The sequence below is a fragment of the Miniopterus schreibersii genome (assembly GCF_964146895.1).
Source record: "Miniopterus schreibersii genome assembly, chromosome: 13".
Classification (NCBI taxonomy): domain Eukaryota; kingdom Metazoa; phylum Chordata; class Mammalia; order Chiroptera; family Miniopteridae; genus Miniopterus; species Miniopterus schreibersii.
In genome coordinates, this window is record NC_138113.1 from 17357179 (window position 1) to 17367013 (window position 9835).

Here is a 9835-nt window from a genome sequence, read left to right on the forward strand (position 1 = left end):
CATGGCAAATCCCATGAGATTCAACAAATGCTTAAAAACGAAAGCAAGACTAGTGCACTTCGAATTATTAACTATAAAGTTAGCTCTAGAAATGATTGGGCAGGTGACCAGTGGGAGGGGGGAGGGGGGTTTCAACACAAAATTTGAAGTCTTCAATGGCAAAGCAGATATCAAGAGATGTGGGAGAGCCGAATTTTCCTGTTACTGAGATTGTTTCACTCGTGGTTAACAAAATGGACCCGGGATAATGTAGTTTTTGTAAACTCCTGATAGTGAAGTGCCCTGGGCTATGTTGCCATTGTTGGAGGGGAATGGCCCTTCTCTGTAGTTTTGGTGTTCAGGGTGAATTTGGGAAATGGAACTGAAATTTAACTGACTAGAGGCCCCGTGAGCCGGGCCCATGCGTCTGTCAGGAAAATCAGCTCTTTTCCTGGTAAAGCCCTCTCTGTCTCGGGATCATGTGAGATTCACCACACAAAGCTCAGAAAGCATGAGATCATCTTTACATAGTGGGGGAGGGAGAGGGAGAGCGAGAGCTGGGACCTGATTTCATATTTCCTTCCCACAGATTTTGCTTTGCACTCTTGTCAGTCATATCTGAGGGGCTGACAGTTACCAGGGCCGTGGCCAGGCACGAGGGAGGGTGTCACTGCTGGCCCTGTTGGCCGTAGCGACGGGCCTGCCCCGGAGCAGATGCAGGACACACGAGCAAACAGAAAACTGTGTCAGGAGGGGTGGAAATGAAAAAGACCAAAGGTGAGCGCTGGGGCCGTCCATCAGAAACTTTCAGTGACTGGTAACAGGATACTCACATAGTCATTGTACTTTTCAGTAAATTCTCAAGCTGACCGAGAAAATAATTGATGATGGCTTGTCACTAGTTGGCAACTTCTCAGAAAGTCTATGATGGAGGAGAACCCTCCTTTCTTACAACCTCAGTCAGTGCTGAGTTACATCAACAAGTGGATCAAGCGCCAACAGCATTGAGTTAGTGGAAGCTGGATTATCAAGTGCAAATAAGACACATTACTCATCCACAAGGGGTCAGAGTCAGTGGGGGAGAAAGATGGGTAACGCGTTTTCCGCTGCAGTGAGATGGGAGCTGTACCAAAGGCACAGAGAAGGTGCTGCAGGAACACAGGTGAGGGTCAGTTGATTCTTCTTGGGAAAGTCTGAGAAAGTATCAGAGTGTCAGAGAATTTAGATTCCTGGAAGGAGAAATAGAATTTACCCAAAAGAAGGATTTAAGTAAAGATACACATCAGATATGAAGGTGGGAAGTCAGGGATGTGTTTGGTCTTTTGGTTGTGTAAGTGTAGGGCAGCTTCATTGCCAATATCTCTGTGTCAAGAGGTATAGTCTCTCAAAAATCTAATTTGAAATGCAATGATCTCTTTGTTCCAGTCGTCTCAGACTTCCCCTTAGAAATGCTGAATGCATTGGTTCCAGAGGTGGAATTATTGCTGGGGAGATGGCGAGCCTCACAGAGAAGCTCCCTGGAGCACTGCATCCAGCCTTGAATAGGGGCGAGAGAAGCAACTGCTCCAGCGTGGCTCACACAGGAAAACGACAGAGGCTGGAGTTCTAGGCAGGCCAGGCCCAGCAGGTAGGATCTTGCAGACTGGAGGCTGCAGCAGGAACCATGGTCGTCTGCGGCAGGGGCCAGCACAGAGCAGGGGGACTTCACTCCGGTAGACAGCAGAAGGAGATTACCTCTACGGGCCTCTGATTACTCTTTTGTACAATGAACTAGTTTTACTAAATCAGCCATTGGCAAACTTTGTTTCTTAGAGCCAGAGGATTCCAGAAAGGTGCCTCTGTGGCTGGAGATGAGAAAGAGTTGGGCCAACTTGGAAAGACTAACCCTCCCCACCCTCACCTCAACCAGAGTATTTTGATTCCATTTGTTTTCATATTGGCAATCCACATGAGACATAATTTGAAAAAAGTATAATTTACTATTCAGAAAAATTCAGTATCTTGGACTAGAGAATCAAGTTCTGACTCTATGATTCTCAGCCTCCCCTACTTCCTCCACAACCTTGTAATACTTGATTTATGCCTCTCTATAACACATCCAATTTTACCTTATGTTATTTTTCATATTTCAAGGATGTGTACTTCCTGTTCTCTTACAAAATTTTTCGCTCCATAAAGACAAGTTTATGGCTGTTAAACTCTCCCTAGCTAAAGTGGCCTCCTCCTGTTCCTCAGATTCACCAAGCTCATACCTTAGGGCCTTTGCACTTACGGTTTTCTCTATCTGGAATTGTTTTTCCCAGATCTCCATAAAATTTTCTCTTTCACTTCCTTTAGGTCCCTTCTCAAATGTGACCATTAGGCTCATCTGATGGCTTTTCCCGAGCACCTAATATGTAAAATAGAACCACATCCCCCCTGCACACACACACGCACACATGTTCCAGAGGCTCCTTGTCCTGTTTTATTTTCCTCCTTAGCACTTACCGTCACTTGCATATTTTATGTTCATTGTGTGCCTCACTTCTGCTCATCCCACTGGAATGTAAATGGCAGGGGGTGGGGCCTTTCTCCATTTTAGTCACTACTCTATCCCTGGAACAGAGCCTGGCATGGAGAGACCCCCCACTCACTGGAAGCATTTGAGACTCAGCTCCTACCCAGCCGAGACCTCCTGTCTTGTAAAGATAAGATCCCACCAGCAGTTGCTTGCAGTTCAGCCAAGTTTTCTTTTTGCCCATAACATCTAAACCAGTGACCCAATAAAACCTACCTCCTCTAGTACTAACAGTAACTGGACAGAGTGGTAAAAGACACACACACACAAACAAGAGCATGGGGTTGGAGCTGGGGATTTAGATTTGGGTCTGAACTGTGGCACACCTAGTGGCTTGCTTTTAGGCGAGTTACTTAACCTCTCCAAGCTTAGGTTTCCTTATTTGTAAAATGAGGTAGTAATCTACCTGTCACACAAGACAGCTATGAGGATTACATAAATGCAATGTGTGGAAAGTGGCAGGTTGTCGGTAAAGGACCAGGTTGCATGTGGCTTTGGGGAATGAGGCAGCAGAAGACCAGGACTCTGAATTGCCCTTGAGCCAATACAAACTCCATGTCTTCTGGTGCTCACCTAATTTTTCTACCCCTTTCTGTTTGAAGATAGGAAAGTCAGTCAGATCATCTAATTGAAACACCTTTTAACCTTGTCACCCATTTGATGATTTCAGCCCTGCAGGATCGATCATCTGCTACCGTTTGGAAAGGCCCCTCACTTGCTTTTGGAATATATGCTGTTTCCCCACATTCGTACCCTGTGCCTCAGCCTCCTAGGTTCAGAAAAAAATCCATGTCTCTATGGAATGCATCTGACACTCAGGTTGACTTGCCTCCCCCAAGAAGTTATTTTGTGTTTATTACCATTGATATAAAGCACTTCAGCACTCGTGAGGCAGTGTGTTAAGAGGATTGAGCACTGGAGAGAGTCAGGAATTTGAGATCTTGTCCTGGTTGTATCACTGACTAGTAAGTGACCTTGGGCAGGTTGACATTTCTCTGGGCCTCAGTTTCCGTGTGTGTGTGTGTGTGTGTGTGTGTAATAGGGAGGGGGGAAATCCCATGAAGTGACGACTGCAGACTCTCAGGGAGAGAACTGCCTCTGCTTAAGAACGCACCTTATATGGTTATGTTTGGTTGTGAAAATGAGACCCACTGGGCACAGCTTCACTGGACTAGGAGGGAAACAAAAGGAATTATGTTTCTCTCCATTATAGGGGAAAAAGATATTAGTGAGGTGACCCAGGAAGAGAGAGATGCTGGAAGGGGGCCGGTGAACCAGAGAAGGAGGGGGTGGGAGAGAAGGCCCAGCAGAATGGCCAGAGGCTGGGACTCAAATGGAGAAATAGCCCCTGAGAAGCTGAGAGTGATGGGAAAGGCTGATGGGAAAGGGCAAAGACAACTAATGTCCAGTGAAGAGAAGTCTTCCAGAAAGACCAGGATGCAGATCTCCTGGACTTACAGACACATTTGCTCTGGGCACTCTCCTCTTGACACACGGACAGTCTCCTTTTCTCGGGCCCAGCTCTGCCAGATCCTTCTTTCCTTAAAGTTCCCATGGCCGTGCTTGGGACACCAAGTCCCTGGCCCTGAGGTGAGGACTGTCCTTTTTAAGAACACTTCCTTTCAGAAGGAGCAGTGAACAATAGTAATGCTCCCACTCAGGTCTCGTATGATCTTTGTTTTGCCCTTGACCATTTGGGGCATACTCCCTCACCCTTCTGTTGAGCATCTGATTCTAGCTGACAGCATTTGAAGCTCTTTGGAAGTCTGCCTTTAGTCCTACCAGAGCCTGTGCAGAGAGCCCTTAGCCCAAGGTGCCTGGAACTTTATTCTCCGCAGCCCTACCCAGGGCACGGTGCTCTTGCCTCAGTTGGTCCTACTCAGAAGTGGAACATACCCCAGAGGTCCCCTGCCTGAGACTGCAGCCTTGCTCGGCTCCCTCCCTTTCATCTCTGCTTCCCCTGCTCTCTTTCTAGTCTCCTCTAGAATAAATCATGTGCTCACAGATCTCAAACCCTCAGCCCAACCTAAAAACACCCCCTATCTCCTAAAGCTCAGGTCCTTTTAAGAATCTGATAAAAGTTCTGGGCACTTCTGCTAAAAGAAAATGTATGTATGCATGTACTGGCTTGCCTTTGCTCTATGATCTTGAAAGAGTAAAAGATGTCTCATCCCTAATTTTTCCAAATCAATTGATTCAGCCTTCTACCCGCTAGGTAGCTGAGAAATCCAAGTTCAATTATTTGTGGGAGGGCCTTTCTCAGTCTTCCTTACTATTCACTTGAGATGGTACAGGAAACCTGGCCCAGAAATGTTGGGGAGAGTCTCAGGAATTCAGTCCAATACACTGGGGATTCTTGTCCTTCACTCAGAGGTGCAGGTGATAATGTGTGTGACTCTTCTCCAGGATCTGTGCTGAGTTCTCAGACTGCAGCACTAGCATTCAGACTCTCTAGATGTGCAGGGACGCATACCCAACCAATTCTCATGTAAATCTGTAGAAGGCAGTTAGACAGACATAGCAGAGCAAGGACAATGGACCAGGTACAGAAGGCCACCAGTGTGGAAAGCCCCCTGGGCTTTGTGCCTAGCAAAGGACAAATAGCATATGGCTGGTAAGGTGGTTTGGACCCCCTAACAGGTCCTCCCTAGAGATAACATCTAGGCCTCGGTTGCATTTCAGCTCTAGGCCTAGAAAAACAGCAAAACCAGACAAGCAAAGCCATGGCTGACATCAGGACCAGCTGCATTGGATAATGATCCCCTAGGGCCGACCAATCAATCAGTGGAGACCTAGACCCTGAAAGGACACACCTGGAAAGCTGCTGAATATTCTATTGCACTCTTCCCCTGGGACCTCCCCTAAAATCTTCACCCTTAATACACTTAGGATGGAGGACCCAGGGCACTCTCCCTCCAGGGAGCATAGGCCTTTCCCTTTCCCTTTCCCCTCTCCCTCTGCATGCCCCCATTAGCTTCCTTACCCCCAAGCTCCTAGAGCCCTTCCTTTGCCTCTATAACTAGTTTCTTAAGCCCATTTCTTCTACAGATTACTTCTTCTAACTCTATAATTTTATAAATGTCCTCTTATAGTTTGAGTCTTGGCTCTGAATTCTTTCCTAGCCAGAACTCAAGTACCGAGGTTGCTGAACCCAGGTTTGCTTTGACCCCACTGGTTTAACACTTAGTGCCATTCCCACAGCCTACAACAGGACTATCACCTTCTTATGGATAGTGAACATGTATTATTCATCTTTATGTACCTAGCAAACAGCATAATACTTGGCACTTACATCACTAATAAATAAATGTTAAGTTGATCTAATTCACCTCATATAAACTCTGTTAGTTGGTTAGCATGAAGGGTTGGTTATACTGATAAACTTTATAAATATCTCCCCTTGGAAAAGGGATATATCTTTACATTTGCACTTGATGTGTGCCGCACCATCTTGAGAGAAACATGGAAGGTCAGATCTCCTTAAATATTCAAATTAAAATGACTCTGAGTCCCTATCTCATTATTACATATTGCTCCCACCCCTTATATCTGTTGTAGGAGGCAAAACGGCACCAGGTGTTAGACCAGTGGGGTCAGACCAAACCTAAGTTCAGCAACCTCGGTACTTGAGTTCTTGCAAGGAAAGAATTCAGAACTAAGACTCCAGCTATAAGATAACACTTATTTGGCAAGTCACAGAGGTAGAAAAAGTAATTTATAGAAAAAAATGGGCTGAGGAAACAAGTTATGGATACAAAAGAAGGGCCCTAGGAGCTTGGGACTGAGGAAGGTAATGGTAACGTACCTGGGGGAAGGGGTGGAGGAAAGGGAAGGGAAGGCATGGGTCGTACTCTCTGGAGGGGGAGGGAGAGAACACTGGGTCCTCTGTCCTAAGGGTTTTAAGTGTGGAGATTTTAGGGGAGGTCTCAGGGGAAGAACTAGATAGACTATTCAGCAGCTTTCCAGGTGTTGATTTCAGGGTCTAGGCCTCCACTGATTGATTGGTCTGTGCTGGGGGGAGGGGGGTTGTTTTTATTCAATGCAGCTGGTCCTGAGGGCAGCTGTGGCTGGTTTTGTTGCTCTTCTGGGCCTGGAGCTGAAGTACAACTGAGGTCTAAATGTTATCTCTAGGGAGGAAAGGTCATGGGGTTCAAACCACTTGACCATGATATGCTAGGGGAGGAAAGGTCACCCTGGAGGCAATGTCCCACCCTACAGTTGTCCTTTGCTAGGCACCTGGGGCTGTCCACCCTGGTGACCCTGTACCTGGCCCCTGTCCTTGCTCTGCTCATGTGTGTCTGACTGCCCACCACATCCACATACCCAGAGGGTTACTCTTTTTCTTGACTCTTTCCCAGAATAAGAACTCAGATGCAGCCTCTTGGGGCTGGATTATGTTATAACCACTGCTTGATATTTAAAAATAAAACTCAGCCTTGGCATTAGAGAAGGAAAGGAAGTATGTGTCTATTTGGGAGTATATAGTTATGATTTTTTCATAATGTGAAAATAGCCCATATCAGGTAGGTGAGCCAGGTTTGTACCCATTCTCTGTTGTCCTTCTTATGTTTGTGAGGCTGAGGTTTTATTGGAAGCCACTCTTCAACAAATGAAAGCAGAATCATCTACAAAACAGCTTTCATTCATTTGCTCACCAGAAAGGAAGAATAGTATATTAACATTGCAGTAGAAGCGCTTACAAAATATAAGATTATAGCAGTGATTGCTACAGAGAAGTCTTGTTGTTCTTGGCATCATGTTAATAATTATAGGGCATTCTTTATTTGAACTAAAGTCTGTTTTTAAAATCTGATTCCAGCTTTAATGAAAGAGAAATTTGTTTGCCGCTCATGCTCTTCATATGTCTGGGGCATGTAAGGAAGTGGTCACAGTATGGTCAAGTGGTCTGCCATTGATGGAAGCACAGCCAAAGGTCAGTGCCTGAGTTCCTCCACTGGAATTAGGTACCGCATAAATCAGGATGTTGTACAAAACATCTCCATTTAATTGTGATGTGACTTCCACTGAAACAGATACAGTGGTGAAATGTTACTTTTATTTTTTTTAGAGAAAAATAGTTTATTTCATAACAAGGAATAAAAAAAGGAATTCTTAATTCCTTTTCTCTCTTTTGGTGATTGAACTGCACTAGTCAAATGGATAGTAACATACAAGAATTTGCTTGCAGTCCTTGATCTTTTGCAGAAATGTTAAGATGCCTGAGTTACGTGACTTGCAATTATTATTTTCTAGACAAAAGTGCCAGCTGTTGTGCTTTCCAGTATATCAGCAGTTGCTACATTTTCATTCTTGTTTTCGGGTTTTATGACAGGAAACAGAAGTACTTCCTTGATGTTATCGGAGTCTGTAAGAAACATGGTGACTCAGTGGATGCCCATGCCCCAGCCAGCTGTGGGGGGCAGTCCGTAATTCAGGGTGGCGCAGAAGTCTTCATCTATGAACATGACTTCATCATCACCAGCCGCCTTTGTCTTGGCCTGTTCTTCAAAAAGCTGCCACTGCCTCATGGAGTCATTCAGCTCTGAGTAGGCATTGCATATTTCCTTCTTCATGACAGACAGCTCACAAAGTGCTCAGCCAGACCCTCTTTAGAGCCAAAGGGCTCAATCTCTGCAAGAGATCCCAGATAAATGTAGGACTGATGCATGCCAGTTACAGGAACTCTCTAACAAAGTTATCAAGGAACCTGGCTGTGGTCCAAGGTGGAAGCATTCAATAGCTTTTGTCACATATATATCATCAGGAATTTTGCTAGTTTCTTCAGTTTTTAAGAGGTTAGTTTCTGGCAGCTTTACTCCCAGGGCTTTCTCAAGCTCTTCTAATGTCTGATTCTCTGGAATGGTGTGGTAAAGTCAATCTCAAAGGCATCGCCCTCAAGGCCATCTGGATGGTGGGTAACCTTGTAACTGCCTGTAGTGTTCCTCACCATCTCTGAGGCCATCTCCGTGATTTCCATGATATCATGATAGACTGTGTAAGCCATGTAGAACTCACAGGTGGTGAATTCAGGATTGTGAGTCAAATTAGTTCCTTCATTCCAGAACTGGCATCCAATTTCATGAACCGGGTCCATGCCATCAACAATCAGCATCTTATGGTAGAGTTCTGGAACAATGCTCATGTGTAAATTCATATCCATCTCATTGTGGTAGGTGATTAAAGGTTTGGCCACAGCTTCTCCTGAGATGATGTTTATCATGGCAGTTTCAATCTCTAGGAATCCCAACTCATCCAAGAAACATCTTATATAGGTAATGGTAATAGAGCAGATGATAAATTTTTGCCTCACAAAGTAATTCAGAATCAAGTCCAAGTATCTCTGATGGCATTGTGTTTTCTTGTCTTTGAGGCCAAAGCGAAGATGAAATAAGATATGCAAGCAAGGAGACAGTAGTGTGATCTCATAGGGAATGGTGCTTAGCTCAACCTTCTTGGTTTTCCCAGGGTTCCCCTGAACTCCAATTATGTTTCCCCAATGCAATTTTTTATTGATACAAATAAATTCTTCTGATTTATAATTCCTGGAATTGGCCATAACTTGTAACTTGACCCCCTCTCCTTGAAAGTCATAGAAGATGAGCTTTCCCCTACAAGCTCTTTTGGCATGGATCCTACCTGCCACCTTTAAGGTGTTGTCACTCAGGTGGTTTCCAGGCTGCAGGTGACTCTATTCTTGGATGAAGTGAGTGAGCGAGACATCTACATGAAACTTGTGTGGGTACGGGTCTTCCCCACTGACCTTTAGTTGGTGGACTGCTTGACTGTGAATCTTATAGTATTGACTTAGGTCCAGGCTCCCCCCTTGGCACCCACATCATTGTCTGTGTTAAAGTTCATGGCAGCAGCTGTGCCTGGCTTAGTTGTTTCTCACTGAGCTCCTTCCGTTTTGTCGCCTTCTCCACCTTCTTTTCAGCTTTGAAGCATCTCTTTAGCTTACCTCATCCTTGTGAAGCACTGTGAAAGGAACAAGTTGACCCAGTCACAGCTTCCTCTGCCCCCACTGTGTCCAGGAGTTTGGCGCAGGGACCCCCTAACTAGCCTCACAGTCGCTTGTATCAACATGGCAGAGCACCCTGGAACTAATGCTTACCACCACCACTCTGCACAGTTTGGCTCACTGCCGTCCACATTCACCTCATCCCCCTGAACTGCAACCATCTCTCCAGAGGGCCAGACCTGAAAATCATGAAATGTTACTGTAAAGAGAATCCCTGCCATATGGTTTGTTTTGTTTGTCAGTGTTATTTCTCTTGAAAGATTGACTTGTTTATTCCACAC

The 9835-nt window shown here is 45.2% G+C and overlaps 1 pseudogene across 1 annotated transcript; it reads right to left on the reverse strand.

Moving 5' to 3' along the window:
- Nucleotides 1-7785: 7785 nt before the first annotated feature.
- On the reverse strand, nt 7786-9619 carry LOC308566402 (lysine--tRNA ligase pseudogene; annotated as a pseudogene). The gene has a single exon. The product of its transcript is annotated as a lysine--tRNA ligase pseudogene (transcript).
- Between the last annotated feature and the right edge of the window lie 216 nt (nt 9620-9835).